Genomic DNA, 20,491 nt, shown 5'->3' on the forward strand with positions numbered 1-20,491 from the left:
ACTTGAGTGAATGTCTTTGCAGTAGCTCCACAGTCGGCGATCTTTACTGCGCTCAGATGGCTGGCAGCATCGCTCGTCCACGACACCGCCTGCAGCTAAAGATTATGGGGAAAGTCGGAGCACGTCTAGAAGCATGCGTAGGTTAAACGCAACTGAAGCTCTGGTTTGGGTAGGCAGAGTGAGGTTAAGTTGGGTTATGGGGACAAAGACTGACCTCATAGAAATACAATTAACGAACCGCATACTCCGCATTCCAAAGGGATGACTCCCCCTAAACGGTCGCCCAAAACCCGAATCGCAGGAGTTCGAAATCTCGTCAAAAAGACACGAGCGTTCCTAATGATGGAATACGAGGCAGCAAGAGGTGCCCGCATCCCGCTGTCTACGGGGATGCGCGGCAGTCATGATCTCAGTTTTGAGCAACGCACAGCAGTTCACATATTTTCAACGGCTGTTAAAAACATTTAAGTGCAACGTTACATTCAAGCACTTCGAGAAAAAGAACCGCTTACTCGGCACATCCAGCTGGATTGATGCTATATGCTATATGACAAATCTGCCTTGCACTCAGGTCGGCGTTTGCAATGGAGCGTTTAGTTTGATGTGTAATAGCTGTTGGCAAGCGGTGTCTCTGAGTCTGGTAATCATTAGCGTTCGCTCAGTCCAGACTCCTGCCTCTCTTCCTGCGGTGTCAGAGAAGAATGGCCTGTATATTTCACTGGTATTACCTCACATTCCCGAGGAATTTCAGAGGCCGAAGCTCGACAAAATATCGCGTGTCTCCTTCATAACACGGACTGCTGGAAGACAGCTTCCGAGCCTTTAAACTGTTTTGAATTTGGATCTTTTGATCCATTTGTTAATCAGTTTGATCTTAAATGGACTACAAGGCTTTGGCAACAAACCTTTGGTCAAACGCATTACATAAACGATGTAAGGCCCGGTTCTATCAAACCACAAACCCGTTTGGTCCTAATCAATAACGACTGCAATCGAAAATGACTTCTACCATCACTTATACAATATTTATGGTTATTATTAAATTAAAGCACAACATAAAACACGCAGTCTACCTCAAAACGTTATCACATATATGACCATAACCAAATACACTGGCGCAACAACCAACCAGATGTACGCCGAGAGTCCAATATGGAAGCACGTCCGTCTCCAGACACGGGACGTCAGAACTAACGTCAGGGAAACCCTACAGCGGATACGCTGAACACTGGTGTTCTGTCGCTGTGGGTCCTGTTTGGCTAAACCAAAAGAACGTCGGAGATGAATGACACTCAACGGACCAGACTTCACAAAAGACGATATGCTCCGTTCCAGACACACCTGTTTCTCACAACTTCCTGGTTTCTGTCATTTTGGACTTGTAATACTTTGAAGTGATGTTCAAATCAATTGGTCAAAATCAGATGCTATCTGATGTACAACTAAATGAGCTGCAGCACCCTGGATTCAACTCCAAAGTAAGTTCCCTGGCTGTGTTGGAGACTCATTAACCTTCACAGGAAATGAACAGAGTGCCAGAGAACCCATTGATATCTCGGGAAAACCCCAACGTGGCAACCCATTGAACGGTTTCAATGGCTGTGTCAGTCCTTCCTCGACAGGCTCAGCTGGTTTCAGTGAGAGGGAATGGGTGCACAACATGTATGACAATGAATTTCATATGATTATGATTAGTACATCATACTGCATATTCATTATCATCACCTCATTCATTCCTGCTCTATATCTTTTTCATATTTGGATTCTTCTTCCAATCTATTCTTCTTCTTTGTCTTCTTCTTCTTCTTCTTCTTCTTCTTCTACTGCTTCCATCAGGATTTAAATGGCATTTCATCAGGTGCTAAACAAAAGCTCTGGGGTTTGAGAGAAAATACACTGATTGGTCTGACTGTGGGTTTATGCGGGAACAATTTCCACAGCAGGGAGATAAACAGCGTGAATATTCTGGCAGCACTTTACACCTGACGCACTTTACACCTGACACACTTCACTTTCATTCAATGTAACTGCTGTTTCTGTGTAATAACCAGCCTCGTCAATCAGACGTACAGGAAGCTGACGCAAAGTTACCATATGTTTATTATTTTAATATCCATTCATGGTGACCTTTAAAGTGAAGTGAGCAATATTCTTTCATTGCTTTCAAAAAAGAAATTTCACATGTGATAACAGCACATGGTGTTTGGTGTGACCAGGGTTCGGTGCATGCAAGGAACTGTGGCATCTTTCACAAGGAATTGTGATGAATCAGTTCCTCTCACATTTGTTCTGGGGCAGATGAGTGCCAAACAGCAGCAGCAGATGGGTGCAGGGTCCACCCTCCGGCGGTTCTGATTCCAGCTCTGAGCTTTCACAGCTTCCAAAGCGTGACTCGGAGTTGCGTGCATCGCTGAAGCAAATGGATTAATGTGAGGTGTGAGGGGATTAGTGGGTTAAGTAAAACAGGGGTTTGTTGAGCACAGGATGGATGTTTGGTGAGAGACATTCCTCCATGCTGCCTCACACGGCTCTCCCAGCCTTCAGCTGCAGGAAGCAGCTCCTGTTTACTCTTGGGCTTTGGTACCAAATCTTAATGAACTGAATCCAAACTGATGTCCTTTCAGTAAAAAAGTTACCACAAATTGCATGTTTGTGCTGATTATGTCAAAATGTCACGCCAATAAACACTAAATGTCACAACAATAAAGTCAATTTGCCAAAGACTGGCAGCAGATTCAAAATGCCAGCCAATCTCTTTGCCACAGCTGGAGTCTAGGCACCTTAACTGATCCAGAATCAACTCACATTAACCTAATTCCACCAACCAGCCACTTGAAACTGATCCAGTTTCTGGCATGGGGAAAAAAATCAAAAAAATATATACATCATGTTGAGGCCCACCTATCACTGTGTCTGCTGCTGAAAATTGACCAGTGTGCTGCGCTGGGTTGCTGAATATGTATTTCCCAGAATGCTTTGCTGTTCACCCCACCCTGCTTGTTGACCTTGGCAGCTTTGATTGCTGCCTGCCTCCCTCTCATCACTCTGCTAAATGTTTTTGGCTCGGAGGTGCCCTTTCTGGCAGTGAAAGGGGACCATGTGCGTACCTATTCAGGTTTCCTACTTCTCCTAAAGCAGCTGTGGGTACTCTGCATGGTGGGGAGTGTCTTCTCTGTAATCAGGTCGGCTCATTACTACTTGAGCAAAACCAGGAATGTGCTAAAAATAATAAAAGAAAAATCCCAAATGCAGAGTGCAGCAGGACTACTGGGAAGTTTAACAGGTCTCCGTTCTGTCAGCCATGAGCTGGAAACCTTCATCTCTGAGTTAAGCCTGGCTTGAACTGTCCACTCAGTTTGGTTGAATGAGATCTTCACTGTCTCGATTAGGATCCTTCCTGTGTTTCATCCCCCATGGAAGTGAGTGAAAGTGCCTTGGATAGCAGCCTCCAGTGGAACCGTAGGGGACCACAACTCAACAGCATCGCAAATGCCCGTCTAAGACACACTGCCTGCTGCTCAACACTTAAGCCATTGCGTGTACATGTGTGTGCGTGTGTGCACATGCATGCAAGTGGCGCATGTGTGTGTGTGTGCACATAGGTGTATGTGTGTGTGTGTGCACATGAGTGTATGTGTGTGTGTGTGTGTGCACATGGGTGTATGTGTGTGTGTGTGCACATGAGTGTATGTGTGTGTGTGTGTGTGTGTGTGTGTGTGTGTGTGTGTGTGTGTGCACATGAGTGTGTGTGTGTGTGTGTGTGTGTGCACATGAGTGTGTGTGTGTGTGTGTGTATGTTCTTAACATGCACTGAAATAATTGCACAGCCTTCCCTTCACTTCACTGCTGTGTTTCTGCTGTCATTTCCATGTGGTCTTTATAAATTTGGGAATTATAAAGCTCCTCCTGCTGCCTCCTCCTGACTCACTAATTGTCAGCAGGTGGACCCTAAGCACCTTTTCAGCGCTTTGGATCAAAACACACCAGGACTGGGCAGAGGGGAGTGTTTCTCACATGGATGTGTGTATGTGAGGCATCTGTTCAGGGAACTGTTTCAGTTCTGTGGATTGAGGGGTCACCAGAGTTTAAGATGGATGGAGATGGACCCAGGGGCAGTGCCAGTCTGGTCCTCTCACACAGTTTACGGGAGCCAGGTCCTCACAGGTGAGCAGGGAGAATCATTTCCCTCTCAGGTGAGGGTCTCCCGAGGCAGTGAGCGAGTGTCTGGTTTCTATGAGATGGAAGAGGACCTTTCCTGATTGGGCAATCATGCTATATCATGCCATGGCATTCTTTTTTTTTACCATTGGTGGAATGCATGCCCAACACCTGCCAGACAGAGTCTGGAATTTTCGCAGCTCATGTGCCTTTGAAGCTTCTCTGCACTGGTGTGCATTAAAACACGGCGCTTGCTGCTGGTTTTATGATGTCGCGGAGTTGTGAGTGTAGGTGGAGTTCCATGGCTAAGGTGGGATTGAGGTTGGGATCAGGGGTTTGGCACATCTGAAGCCACAGGTAGCTCTGACCGTCTGCCCAGGTCATACCTGTAATCCCAGCCAATGGTCTCATTGATATCTGCAGAGCTGGAATGCCTGCACCCAGAAAACGCCTCTGTTCGAGACAGTGTAGCTCTCTGCAGTCTAGAGGTGCCAGCTCATGACTAAGAACTTCCCAGCATCTGCAGACCATGAAAAGCTAGCTGTGATGAAGATCTGAAGGTTTGCGTTGGCCCATCTTAATCACTGAATGGTCAAAGGGCTGCCAGTCCACAGATCTCTCACTTGAGGAGGTACGAGTCCTTAGTGCACAAGAGAGCTTGCTGATTGGATGACATAAGTGCTCCAAGGGCACAGAGAGGTTTCGGATTGGAGGATGCGAGATCCTGCAGTGCACAGACTTTTCTGATTGGTCACACACTGGATATTCTAACTGTGCTCTCCTCTCACAGCTCCTCTGAGAAGAGTGACATCATCCCAGCTGGATCAAAGAATGAACCAGGGAGGACGAAGGAAGACATCCAGGCTCTGCACTATCAACATCACAGTGTCACTGTTGACCAATCAGAGATAGGAACAGCCTTGCACTTTTTAGGGTTGAAGAGGTGACCAAACACTGCTTTTCTACTTGCAGATAAAGTAGCATTGTGAGTTTGGACTTGCCCATTAAAGACATAACTCTCATCAACAAATCTGCCGCATTTCAAGACAACTGAATGATCCCTGCCCCAGTAAATATTAGTATGAGCTACACACCCTCTGTTTTATTGATACCAGTTTATTGTAAGACTGCTCTATTCAAATCAGCTACACTCTCAAAGAAGCTGAGATGGATGCATCTGTGCTGGAGCTGACATTTAGCACATTTTACAGGGGCTCCTTAACTCAGTTTCAGCTGCTGATAAATCTGATAATTGGTGCTAACTTTGATTGTACTCCTCCTTCTCAGACTGACTCATCTATTAAATGAAAAAAGGTGACATCACTAGCCGACAGCCCCTCTGTCACAATTCGGGTTATAGCGATTACATCACAGACCCTCTGGCTCCAGCAGGGAACAACTTCCCCCCAAATGTCATGTGACCACAATCCAGACCAATCTGATCCTGCCATCATCACTTGGACAGGACGCAATTTCATTCTCCCCTCTGTCAGTGTAATTCAGTCTTTTATAAGGGGTCTGATCTGAACGGAGTCAGACTTGGGTTTTGCAAAAGTGGTGATGTCATGCTGCTTTGTACTGATTAAGTGATGTAATGCAGGTGGTCTGTAGGGGAAATGATGTCATGCTCTCTGAGTCGGGTGAGGGGAGAGGTGGACTTTAAGGGCCTCTGGGCTCCTGTTTTAAAATGTATTTAACTTCCCCTTCCAAGGATTCCCAGAGCTGATTGGACAACTTTGTTTCCTCTCACAACAACCTCCACAGCTGATTGGATGACTTTGTGTCCAGTACACCTGTGTGCCAGGGAAACAGTGGCAGTAGAGTGGCACCAGGGAATCATGATTTTCAAATAAAATGTTTTATTATAAAATGGTGTGCTTAATGTGTCAGAATAAAATATGAGACGCCCTTAAATACATAAAATAACGATAATCATTCTGGCTGTTGTGTTCGTGTCTATGTGTGTGTGCAAGGGTGTGTTTGTGTTTGCATATGTGTAAGCACGTTCATATGTGTATAAATGTACTTTTGTGTATGCTTATTTGTGTATGTGTGTGTGTATGTGCATATACATTTTCTGCAGTATGTGTGTGTGTGCGTGTGTGTCTGTGTGTGTGTGTGTGTGGATTTGAACGTGTGTGTGCACATGTGTGTGTTTGCGTACACGTGTGTACGTACACGTGTGTATGTGTGTGCAACAGTATTTTCTGTAGTTATTCAGCCTGTTCACTTAGCCATAACAGTGAACAGGCCTGCATGATAAACATTACATCTAATCTGCTAAGTGCAGCCAAGCGTTACATAATACCCAGTAATGATATCTCTGTGCTTCCTCACATTTTCCTACTCCGTGCGTTTATATTCTTGTGTTTAAAGCATAATCGCTTGGTAATAGAGTACAGGCTGAGCTGCAATTAAGGAAGGGGGGCAGAGAGAGAGGTCCATGGATCCCCCACTGATTTTACATTTATTATTGTCTTGGAGTAATGGAGATTATTTAAACATTTAATATAGTTTTGTTTCCCTCCAACTGTGATAAAGTAATTTTTATGACTTTTTTTCCACTAAACTATTTACATCTATGTCAAAGGAAGGAAAATATAGACTGTTCTGTTTTAACTGTATGTGGAATGCTAAGGGAGAACAAAATCCAGTTGTTTCAGTTAACATTGAAGCAAAGTTAATGAGGTTTACAATTTTGCAAACAACTGCTCATAAAATATTATTAAGTAACACATTGCTACAGTATTAAAGTATTGAAGCACAACTTTCTGGAACTGGGAAGTGCTTTCATACAGAGAGGCTGTGGCTAAAGCTTTTTCCACTTCCTAAAATGTATTTGTCTTTGCCTTTGTGCCTCTGAACCTGAATCACATGGTCTCCAACTTGTAGGAACAGGACTTGGTTTTTTCTCAACCTGAAATAAAAAGGCTGTGTTGGGGTGAAGGCACAGTATACCTTTTTTATTTCTTCTTCAATGATTTTTTCTATAAGGTGCTTGAAGAAAGAATGGATGTGAGTGTGTTTGATTGGGGTTTACCCTTGATAAAGCGATGAATGAGGGTGTGCTTGATTGGATGCTATGCTCGATAAAGGAGCAGATGTAAGTGTGTTTAATTGGGTTTGGAGTTGAAAAAGGAACAAATGCAGATGTGTTTGTCTTTAATATGTTTAATTGTGTTTCATTGGGTTTTTCCTGAAGCTGGATCCCGATCATGGGCTGGCTTGGGCGCTGTTGTTCTGCTTTCTCTCCTTTCATGAATCTATGACTCGGTGCTTGCTGTTCCCTCTCCAACCTGGGCTCTTTCACCTGCACCACTCTCTGTTTCAAAGCTCAGGGCAGCTCCTCGCCTGGTGTAACGGGCCGTGTGGGAGCATACACCCTGCAGTGGATTGCCCCGATTCGGCACAGCTCCAAATGAGACACCACGTGAATTGGCCCTTGCTAGAATCGGCTCCCACTTTCACAGGAAGTGCTTCAGATTTAGTTCCCATTTTCACACGAAGCACTTCAGATTCGGATTCCAATTTCACAGGAAGTGCTTCAGATTTAATTCCCATTATCATAGGAAGTGCTTCAGATTTGGGTCCCCATCATAGAAGGAAGTGTCTTTTGCCTAGTGTAACATGGGCCCTATGTTTTTATCATAATAACAAGAGCAAGAACGAAAGGTGCATTAGGAGGTTTCTGATTTTGGTGTTCTGTTTAGCTGAAGTAAAACATAAAATGAACAAAAAAGAATTTTGAAATAAAGGGAGAAACACAGAAGCCTAGCAGCAGAAAAGGTTTGGTCATTACCCATAAGTTAAGCCTCTCTACTGGTTTAACAGATTGGATCTAACACATTAAACTCTGTCCAACACACCACTGCATTAGAATTTTGATCAGATGTCCTGGTGGTAAAATATGTTGGTGTCATACGCTGTGAAAGTTTTTGCTCCTGCAATCCTGCCTGTTCCTCAGCAGAGACGGAATTTGGGGTGACCCCACACTATTCCCTCAGCCATGAATATGTCTGCCATCTCTCAGAGAAACTAAACTCCCATGAGGCCTTTAGTCGAGGGAGCCTGACCACCGGCGGACACACACGCTGCAGACCGTGTGCTTTTGGAGAGCATGTTCCCGTTCGTCTGGGGTGGGCTGTGACACACTGTTCATCTGTATCCTGACTCAGCTGTGGTGAGAGGAGCTACCATCTCTCTCCTGTGACTCACCAGACTCCAATTCTGTCCTACTTTATTCACAGGGTCTGAATTTGTTTGCATTTGAAATCTTTCTCAGGCATGATTGTATATTGTAATATCATGCAGATGGAGCACAATTTGTATCATGAATCTTGTGAAAGACTTAAAACACACACACACACACACATGCACACACACACGCATACACACATACACACACACACACGCTACAGCAATCAGCAGAAGTATATCTCCCCAAAATCTGCTGCACGTTCTTTAGGCTCCTGTTTGTTTGAATCCTGCTCCTCCTCCACTTCTGTTTTTCCTTCAACCAACAGAAACTTTCACATCTCTGAGCTTCTGTGTGATTGCTCAGCAGCACTTGCTTTTCCCATAACTCCTTGCTGGGTGTCCGGGGTTTTTATCCAGTCTCAATTTGTAGACTGGGAGAGAGATTAGTCCCACTGTGTGAAGGCATTGTGTCTCTGTGTCTTACACTGTGCCTGAATCTCACCATCTTCCCATCACCCAGTTTACTTGCAAACAGAGTTTTAAGAGGAACCAGCTACAGAGGTTTCATCAACAAATAAAAGTTAGGCTGAGTATTTACATTTACATTTACATTTATTTATTTAGCAGAGTATTTAGTTGAGTATTTAGCTGAGTATGTGCTGGCAGACAAACTAAGATGCAAACAAAAGGATTATTTGTGTTTTTGACTGTGTTTTTTTTTTTTTTTTTTTTTACTATATCTAATGGCCAATAAACCTGTCAGTCATATACTGACTGAGTAGGTGATCTGCTGCGGGTCAGCTGCTGCTTTTGATTGGTTGGCCTTTGTGCACGCATTATCTCAGTTTAGGGCACAGTTGGCACCAGACGTGTTTGGTGAGACTAACCCAGCACCAGACTACATACGCAGAGCACAGAGGCACAGACAGAACTGGGGCTTTCAGCATGGTGCAGTATTAAAGGTCAGGGCTTGAAACCCAGAAATTGCTGGTTTGATGGCCCACTGCTCTGTTGTACAAGGTACGTAGCCCGAATTGCCTCAGTAAATACCCAGCTGTGCAAATGGATGAGATGTAGAAACTGTAGGCTGCATACGTTGCTCTGGACATGAGTTTCTGATCTGTGATGTGATGCAGTAGTGTTTGACAGTACAGCAAACCATTAGATGAGCTGTGAGATTAAACAAGGTGATCTGGGAGGAAAAGAGCAAAGACAGTCTGAAAAGTTACAGTACATTATCCATGTTGCACTTTCCTTCTTTTGCAGGAAGTCATGGCGTATAAAAAAAAAACATCAGCCGAGTTGTTCTTGGCGTGCTATACACTGATTCCATAGGTAGTTTCTGTGACCGCAAACAACCTCTTTCTCTCATAGCGGAATTTTTCCAGCAGCTGTCTTCCATGGAAAACAAAACAAAACTTAAAAAAAACCCTCCTTGCAATATGATTCCTGCTCCTGTAAAGGATAAAAATAACAGAAAGGTGTAGAAGGCCAAAGAGTTTAAACAAGTGGTGTTCCATGAGGAAATATCCCATCATTATATACCTTAGGGGTGCCTCTATACTGCTGGTCTGCTATTTGGACAAATAAAGTACTGGAAACAAATGCTCATCTCTCCTGGGTTCCCTTTCCTCATGCAGACTTTCATGTGCTTAAAATAAATACCCGAACCCCCCCCCCCCCCCCCCCCAAAAAAAAAAAAAAAAAACTGAGGTTTTTAATGTGTGAGTTTGCTGACAGGAAAAATATCTCTTAAAACAAGAGGCATGTGAGTAGCCAATATTGCATGTTTATTTCATGTGTTTTGCAATCATTTAAATATTTCCATTATATTCCCACAAACCCATTGTTTGTCAAAATTGTTTTTGTCAAAATGTCATGAGTTGTAATGATGTGGTATCTATTTTTAATTTTAGGGAGATTTCAGAGGAAGCACTGTGGAATTTGGCCTCATAGAATATAAATGGTAGGTAAAACATGAATGGTAAGTGGCTAATAAGTGAATATCCAGCTGTATAAATGAATAACATATAAAAACTATAAGCTCTGTAAGTCACTCCGGATTAGAACATCTGCTAAGCAAATGCATTGTGATGTAATGTGGCTGGAACATTCTGTAGCAATCAAGCAGAGCTTGATGAAATAGAGAGAAATCAAGGAATGATGTCACAACTGACTGAGTCAATCAAAGCGGCTGAAAATACATTTGCGCTCTGTTGTATTTTTTGAATGTAACCATAAGATTAAAACAATGGGTCTCTTTTTAAAAAAAACTTTATTTATGAGCAAGCAAACAACTAATAAAATTATAATTTTTTTTCATGAATGATTTCATGCAGTTAAGCATCCATGGATGTTTGAACATAAAAGAGAAAACAAAAACAAAAAACTCAAAATCTAATGTTTAAATAAAATTTCAATGCCACTTAGAATGATTGATAATGTGAGACCTTGAAAATATCATTTAACATATTTATACAACTGGAATGTAATAAAAACAATAACTAATAACAATGTCATGCACCCTTTCTGAGAATAATCTTTGCTGTCTGTCTGCAGTGCTGGCTGTGATTTCCTCATAATGACAACTTCCAGACATTTACTCCCAAATATACCATATTTCAAATAAAAAAAATGGCTGCAGTGTAAAAATAGCTGTTTTGTTTCCATTCTCATTCATATTTTGACTTTTCTGGATGCTGCCTCTCTTCTTCTCTCCAAAAGATTAAAAATAGAGTGAAAGATAGCTGGAACACAGGAGAGAGAGCAAAGGGATGAGAGGAGAAGGCTGATTTATGAGGTTCCATATTGATCACAGAAACACTAAAACCCACAGGCATTAGAAACAACCTGCCACGCCAAAAATCCAGGCTCATGAACACATAGCGTGGCAGTCATTCATTCCTGGCAGTGACCTCTGACCTTTGTACCTCTGATGGAGTCAGTCTCCCCTGTAACACATGCACAAGCACACAGGCCTACATACACTCAGCCACACATGCACACACACAAACACACACACGCACGCACACACACAAACACACACACAATAGGACAATCTGCATATGTTACATTAAAAATAGTTTGTTTGGATTATTAGAGGGTGGAAAAATGAAAACGTAGACAGAATAACAAGTTATGTAAATTGGAATAATTGATGACTATAGAATAAATACAATCCATGCAGTGCAGTTTACATGTGAGTCATCCACTTCCAGGCATCATCCAAGCAGCTGGCAGTAATTCAGTAACTGTGCAAGCGTAATGAGTGAAAACGATCTCTATTTGCTTTATAAGGTGAAAGATCTGGACATTCTTAAACTTTGAGTTTTTTTGGCAATTTCCAGCAATTATGTAACTTTTATCAAGGAAATTCATCAACATTTTTTTTTCTGGAGAATGCCTGATTTGCTATGGATCATATCCTTTCTGGCTTTGTGGTTTGGCTTATTTCATGTTCCAAATAGTTCTGTCTCAAAAAGATTAATAAAAGTGTTGGTTGGACATGCAACCTTTTTTTGTTTGGGTATGTCTTCATTGTTCCTGTAACCACTGAGAGGGCAGACACATTGTGTAAGTGTTCTACCTGTCAGAGATGTCATAACCACACAGGGGCTATTTTTACAGATCTGACCACAAAATACAGAAGTGGAGAGTGGGGTGACTGAGGGTAACTGAAACGACTGTAGAAAAATATTTGCTCATGTCAGTGTGAAATTAACGTTTAAATACTTTCCACCAAAGCACTCTTGTTCTCCTACCTCTGTGTGAGAGGCACATTAAAGGAAACAGAGATGTGAGTGAGGTGTAGTGGTTATATTGCTGGACTCTGAGGGATATGGGTTTGAATCCCAGGTGGGACATTGCAGTGGTGACCTTTAGCAAGACTTCAGAGGCTCCCACAGAAATCCATAAATCCGTGACTCAAACCTCTGACTCAGTGATCCTTACAGTGGCAGGCATCACCAGCCCTCAGGAAACAGGCTGTTTTCACCAGGCTCTGCATTCAGTAATAGCTGTTACTGAGTTCAGCTCTGAACAAAGGGAACAACAATACAGTAAAAATGTGGTAACCTTGCGCTGTTGGCTGTAGCTAACTGAACTTTCCCCTGAGAGAAATCACTTGCAGTATGGACAACCAGAGTCATAAATGCATTGTCACAGGCGAAGTTTGATTTGACAGAAAAGGAAATGTAAGAGGATGCATATGTGTGCGAAAGAATTGGGAGAAACGATCAAAAAGAAATGATACATGCCAAATGAGTGTGAGCCTCTGTTGAAGGGAAGACTTTTGCCTGGCATCAAACGCCATTGGCATGGGAACACAGAGCCGTCTGGACCATTCTCATGTTTTTGTGGCAATCTGGAGTTTAGACAGATTTATAGTGGGCAAAATTCTTTTTTTCCCATATACTGGAAAGGAAAATGAAGAAGCAAACACGGCTACAGGAGCAGCCATTGTGATGTCATAATGGAGTCTGCAAGCATCAATACATGGACTTTCACATCATTGTGTTGTCACCATCACTATTGTGATGTCACAATGCCACAGAACGACATCATTTCCAGCTGATCACGGTGATAGAAGATAAACAGGTTTTCCCATGTTGAGGACAGAATAAAATATGTCAGATCAAGGGCTTCATGTTGCCTTCTATTTATTGCACCTGAAGGAAGCTCAAGCAAAGATGCAGCCTTGGTCTTGAAAAGTAAATGAAATAATCAGTCTTTTAAAAGGTTACACAGGGCAGTGGGGTATACACTTGTTTGTTGTTACTGCTGTGATACTGGATGACGTGTACATCACATAACTCATCCATGATCACTGTGTCAGCTCTGTGAGACAGTAACCACAGTTTATGACCATAAATCTATTTAGCAACATTGTTTCCCACATTTGTAATCCATAAAAGCAAGATTATTAATGTGTTGGGAGGACCCTACTTCATTGTGCGGTATGAAGAAACAGCAAAGGCAACAAAAAGCACTGACTGAGTATGGCTTTTTGCTGGCACTGTTTTTTAGGCTTGTGTTAATTCATTGAAATGTTTCCCATGTTCTTAGACACTGTGCAGTGTCTTTGGGGAGAGGGTGGGTACTGTCAGAGCAGGCAGATGTGTGAGGAAGAGACCACAGAGCACTGCACCCTCAAACCCTTACAGAAACACACCCAGGAACACTGATAGATCACAGAACTTCCAAAGTGGTCACAGAGAGAAAATCTCTCAGTCGGTCGACTCATGACAACAGCAAAAAGAAACGCACTGGATGGCTTCAGTATGACGGACTCCCAGACTCAGATGAAGCACAAGGCAAGTTAATACCGGTTTTATTTGAGCAAAAAACAAACAGGGGAAAAAAGATCGCCGAGTGGAAGAAGTCAGAGCTGCAGTAGCAGGTATCTCTGATGCGATCACCGGGCTGCCGCCAGGGCTCTGACAGTCCTGCTGATGAATGGAAGCACAGGAGCTCAGTTTTGGAAGAGCTGTTTTCAGACAAATGAATCTCCCGGATGATACTGTCTCTGGACACTGCACCCCCCCTGCTCCTGGAACAGAGCAACCCCCCACACTCCTACCAGGAGCTCCTCTCTCCCTTTCAGTTTTAGGTCTTGCCTACAAACAGCTCCATCTTCCCTCCAATTAGCAACATTCTCTGCATTCTTACAGAAAACGCATCTAGTCATCTGAGGCGTCGATTAGCAAAGACTGAGAGACAATAAACTCCAGCTGTGTACAGAGGGATGGAAGGACACACAGGGGGACAGATAGATAGATAGATGAAGACAGACAGACAGACGGACAGATAGATAGATAGATAGATAGATGCACAGACAGACATACAGTATATTTATAGCCTGGATCACTACCCCATAGTGGTAACAGCAGGTCAGTCCCTATAAAAAGTAGTAGAACAGGACCAGACTGGGAAAGGGAAATGTGTTTATATTTATTCCTATCTGTCTGCCTAAAGGGGCATCTCTCCTTAATCCTACATGATATCTCTCAGATAGCTTAGTTAGCTTAGCTTAGTTACGGAGCCTAGTGAGAGGATAGACTGTTCCCAACCCCAGAAACAAAGCTGTGTGTTTACCGCTGGTGGGTGTGTCGGGAGGGTGACCTCAGAGGAGTGCTGACATTAATAACAAATTGCCAAGATTTTGATGAGATGCATGACCCCCCCCCCCACTCCCTCCCCCACGGACACGCCTGACAAAAAAGGCGGGGGGGTCATGAGATGCATGACCCCCCCCCCACTCCCTCCCCCACGGACACACAAAAATAAAACATGTGGATTCTGAACAAACCAGTTGCCAAAATGAGTGTATTAATTCTATCTGAAATCTGAAATGCATGGAAAATGGTCAACAGTTTATTTGTAGAGAGCTGCTACAGAGCATGCCTACATAAGCTTCATAAATTATTGACAACTGATGATGATAATTGCTGAACAAAAATGAGTGTTCCTAAGTAGACAAAAGTGGTGCTTTATTATTTGTAATGTGTAATGTGTCCATTATAGTTCAGTCATAACAAAACATTCTGATGTGCTACTGAGACCTTACAAAGCACTTCAAGTAAAATGGGTCTAAAAGTTTCCTTGGGACAACCATACCAACATTAGTCCTATTAAAACACAAACACAGAACCACCTCCCTGGGCCAATCACCATGCGTGGAAAATTATGCCTGTAACACCTACATCTGAGGGTTTATGTGACTGACTCTTTTACTGCTCAGGAGGCCGCGAGGAGCTATGCAGAGAGAGGTATGTCAACTTGTTTGAAATACCAAACCGAATGCATGGTGGGCTGTACAAAAATGTCCCCCAGGGCAAGAGCTTCTTTACAACTTCATCCTCATACCAGTCAGCCATTGGCCCTCTCTCACACTGACCAGCCAATCACAAGCCGATTTGCTGGAGGACCATAAAGCAGTCATACTCAGATCTGCATCAGTAATGTGAGGCTGCCTCCCTCTCTCTCTTTCTCTCGCTCACTGTCTTTCTTTGTATTTGTGTGTGCATGTGTGATCGTGCGTGTGTGTATGCAAGATTATGCATTAGTATGCGTGTAGCGTGAATGTATAGTAGTGTAGCGTGTTTGTGTAAATGCACCTTTGAGTTTGTAAAGCGTGTGTGTGTGTGTGTGTGTGTGTGTGTGCACGCACATGTGTGTGTGTCTTCTTGTCTATCCTTTGCAAAAGTGTTCTCTCCAGATCAGCATGAATTTTACCCTGATTTTAACGAGAATTATATGTTACCCATAACCCCCTGCTTCGTTTAAAGTCGAGCTCACATTAACACCTGGCCATTAAAGCAGTTCCCACCCACCCCTTCCCCTTCACCCCCTGCCAGCAGCTCCTCAGACAAAGGTCTGATTAGCAGTTGGTCTGGATAGACCTGCCCTCATTCTTAAGGCCGTGTCAGTTTATCCTTCAGTTCCTCTGGCTTGTCGTTCTGCAGCTGTGAACATGACAACATGGACAGCGTTACAGTGCCCCACCCTGCCTTCAGCAAATCAGCTAACTCCAAAGGGCATTGCCTCATTACTCCCTCAGCCACTCAGACCACCCGGGAGACGTGAGGTCATCGACAGCCAATCAGGCGACATGGACAGCGTTACCTCGTCAATCAGTCAGTGGTCAGAGGTCAGATGTCATAATTGGAGTACCAAGCACATACCATGGAAAACACCACTGATGATGATAAAATTGATAAATTACCACATACAGACTCTTTCTACATATACAAATATTCAAACATAATTCCAATGATTTACCAGAATTTACCATTTATATTTATATAAATAAATGTATATGTTTATATCATACATGCTCCTTGTTCATGAACGTAAATATATCAACAACTTAAGTGACAAGTCATAACTGAGAAAAAGAGAGATGGAGAGGGAGGGAGAATGTCTGTTTCATGTATGTAGGAGGGTTTGGCAACATATGCAGTTACTTCAAGTCACCAAAACATTAAATAACTCTGAAAATTGAATGAATGGGACGATGTGTGTGTGTTTGTGTGTGTGTGTGTGTGTGTGTATGTGTGTGTGCATGTGAGAGAGAGAGAGCGAGAGAGAGAGAAAGAGAGAGAGAGAGAGAGGGAGAGATGGAGAGGAAGAATGTCCAGCTGCTCTCTTCTGCTAACATTCTGTGGAGCAACTTGTGAGGTGAAATGCTAAGTCAGAGGTCACAGGGAAAATGCCCTCGTATGTGTGAGGGCGTGTCAAGGCAGGGGTGAAAGTTATATGGGGAGGGAGGACACTCCCTCCCAGACTCTTTAAACCGACTCAGAAGTCTTTACACAGAGTGGTCTCACCACACCAAAATGACAGAGGCCATTACCCCAGCAGTACACAACCACACCACAACCACTGCATCTCGCCTCACTTGACACCATCTCCCACCCTCTCCCTCTTCTCCACCCCCCCAAACCCTTGCCTCTGTCCCCACTGATCCACCCCTACACCCCCATTCTTGTGCACTCACCATTTCTTGCAGACTTGCCGTCATCGCAGGGCTCTGTCAGAGGACTCCAGAAATAGCTCCCCAGAGATTTTAGTGGTTCAAGGTGCAGAGGACCCATAAAGACCTCACCTGCCACGCTATAGAGGCTCTTCTGTTGTAAAACGTCCAACCCAAACCCAAACCCTTCGATAACAGAACCAGACCAAGACTGGCCAGAGCCAGGCAAGACCAGGATAAGCCTTAGACCCAAGAACATTACAGGACAGTTTTAAGCATCACAGACAACATGAATTTATATAAGAAAACAGTAAATGTCAGCCGTGAGGATAAAAATACATATTTATTTTGTCACACTTTAATAACATGAATGCCATCACATGTGGCAGAGATTTCCTTTTTGTTTGTCAGCAAAATAGTTATGACACAATTATAAGAAATAAAGTGAATGCACTGCCAAATGAATAAAAAAGCATTTTATATTACCCAATTAAACCAAATTAGAGTTTCTGACAGCCAGCGTCATTTCTGTAGAATTGAAAACTTAATACTTTCCAGATTTAGAATTTGGATTACCATGCCACTTTTCCTGTTAATGTGATTGAGGTATCTCACATCATACGTCCACATCCATTTCTGTCATAGGGCAAATGCATTCTGACATATGTATGTAATATGTATCCCATACGCTACCTATATCCCTATGTCCATGCGCTCCCATAGACCCAGCTCTGAGTAGAGTCAGGTTAGTAAATATTAAAGGGAGCTGCTGAATAACATTAGAATTGCGTTGCGGATGAGTTGGGGGTGAGTAAGTTCAAAATTACATAGCTCAGACTCACTTTTTCCCATGGCCCTGGATTCGATCCAAACCGCCAAGCCTTCTTCAGGGAAAGGGCTGTCTGATCAAAAATAAAGGAATGACACAGCCGCCCAGATTAATCCCTCATCGTATTACCCATAAAGTGACACCTGGATTCAATCATCTTGGAGGCTTGGAGGCATTGTCTTTTTCCATCCATTGCTGCTTCCCATAAGATGGCGTGGCTTAACTGAATCCAGGTGACAGCACTGCATTCAAGGGCTACGATGGCTGTCTACAGCTGCCCCCATCACCCTACTTATTTATTAGGACCAGTAATTAAGGTAATTGATATATAAATGCATAAACAGACAGCGTAATGAGCATGGCCACTTTGATGCTCACCGAAATATGAGTAGTAACTGGGAGAGAGACATGAAGATGCTGGTGAATGGGACTTTAGAATGCTGGTTCCATAGGCCCACAGACACAAAACTCCTCAGAAAGTCATAAAAACATGCCACTCTAGTGTTTGGCAAGCAGAGTCTGTAGCTCTCAGTTTTAATTGTAAAATATTTTTAGAAGGGCATCACTTCACAGGACAGAGGTTGTGTATGTGTCTAGTCAGGTTGTACAAGTTGTGGTAGGGCTTGAACAGTGTCTGTGAGAATTCTCAGCCTTATCTGACTCTGTTGCTCATTCAGCTTGAATGAATTCACTTCTGTTCTTTTGTACTGGAAGTTGCTCTGGACAAGAGCATCTGCTAAATGGATGTAATATAATGTAATGTGTATTAGAAAATTTTCAAGTGTTTCATTGACAGTGTTATGCTGAGCAGAGGCAGGTAGAATTGTCGCTGACAACCTGTATATGAGTTTTCTGTGTTTTTTAATCACTGCATGATTGACTTCAAGGCAAGTTCCTCAGCTTAGGCACTGTGCAAGAATAAAACCTCATCTGGCATCTGAACACACAGCTACCTGCTGCCGGCCTATGCACATAAGAGCAGTTAACTTCAATGAGAACTAAACAGGCCAGGGTATGGCCCACAGATGGCCTAAGATCTTTTTATTGGGCTGCAGAACCACATTTTCCAGTCTGTGACTGTAAAGACACACAGGTGAGTTTCCCCTGCTTCTCCCGAGCACTGACGCTCCGGCTCTCTGCGTACCGGAAGTCATCCATGTGATGTCACGAGCCTGTGTCTGCAGTCTGCGACTGTGATCTGTGATGTCATCCTCGTCGGTGGGCAAGTGTTGCCATCGTTACAGTCACCTGGGGAAACCTGTGTCCTTGAGAGTGGGGCCAATAAAAAGAGTCAAATCCATGTAAGCGGAACCCCCAGCAACTGCAGCTGCATGGGGACTGGGAGAATATGGAAAACATATGACAGAGCTGGTGTTAGAGCTAAGACCCCTTTTTGGCTCACAGTCATTTCACCTGAAGGGGATTTTGAGAGGGAATTTTCGTACATGTCTGTTTTGTCTGGCTGATGACTGAGGCTCAGAGCATGCAAGCATTGTAGGGGTGATGTGAGACGTTGTCCTATGATGTGAGGGATGTCCTAGAACAGACATTGCACAGATATTAGTCACCTAGTCACCAGAAATGTAATCTAACTGAATATTAAAAATGATATGACAATGAAAATCCCCCCTTTTTTATATATATATATATATATATAAATCATACATTGTCTTGCCAATTTTTGTAGCTGTCTGTAGCTGTATGATGATTTTTTTAAATCATATTGCACAATGCAGCATTTAAGACATGTACACACAGCTATGTTAATCAGCATGACAATGAACACGTGTCGATGTGCGCACTCACACTCAGGGAATCAGTGAATTATTCTTGGGAGTGATAGGACTCAAGACAGTGTTTGGCAGCTCCTACAAGAAGAGGCTTTACAAAGCTACCATCTTACATCACCATGGGCAATCATATTTGCAATTTACATGAAATAGACATCTCTTTCATTGTACTTTGCTTGATAAACATGTCTTTTTCTGTGTTGTTAAAGAGTGGGCAGTCATGTAGGATAGATATGCAATATCTCTGTCCTCTACACACCTGGCTGTGCTCTGAAGGTTACCTGTACTCCATTGTTCACACCTGTGTTCATCTGATACCGTTTATGGCAGCAGGAGGAATTTGTTTGAACTTTCCAAGCCTTCTTTGACTGCTCATATAAACTTGGATGCTTGTTTGAGGATTTTCCATCTCTGAAACATAGAAAAGGATCAATTTCATGAAAGAAACTTCACATCTGTTTGGACTGGAGGTGGCATCTTATAAATTCCTTTTTGTTTTTATTTTCAGAATTGCTAAATTGATTCCTTTAGCTCACTCTGCAAACATGCAAGCTGGCCACTAAACAATGAAACTGAATTAAGAGATCACCCAAGGTTCTTACTGAGTTATGTAAGGCTTGCTTGAGATACTGCAGCACTTCAGACAAAACGTGATTACCGCAGCATGTTAAAAAGGGAAACAGAGGAAAAACAATGCAAGAAGAAGTAAAAGATGTACAACAACAGAAAGAAGAAGAAGTAGAACAAGAAGAAGTAGAACCTGGAACAAAAGGTGAAAAAGACATTCTGAAGGTGTGATAGGGTCTCAGTGCCAGGGGTCAGCAGGGGTCAGCATGGGTCAGCAGGAGTTGCATCCTGCTTAGCAGGGAATGTGAATCCCTCTGACCTGACCCTGCTGTCTGAACCCAAGACGGATTATGATTCAAGCCAAATACAAATATTTTAAATAACTGAGAGGGTAACAGGTGTGGGGCAGAAGCAGTTTTTTCACCTCACTCCCTGCATGATCTGTGTGTGTGTATGTGCGCATGCCCGTGCCTGTTT

This window comes from Megalops cyprinoides, chromosome 1 (assembly GCF_013368585.1).
Source record: "Megalops cyprinoides isolate fMegCyp1 chromosome 1, fMegCyp1.pri, whole genome shotgun sequence".
Lineage (NCBI taxonomy): Eukaryota > Metazoa > Chordata > Actinopteri > Elopiformes > Megalopidae > Megalops > Megalops cyprinoides.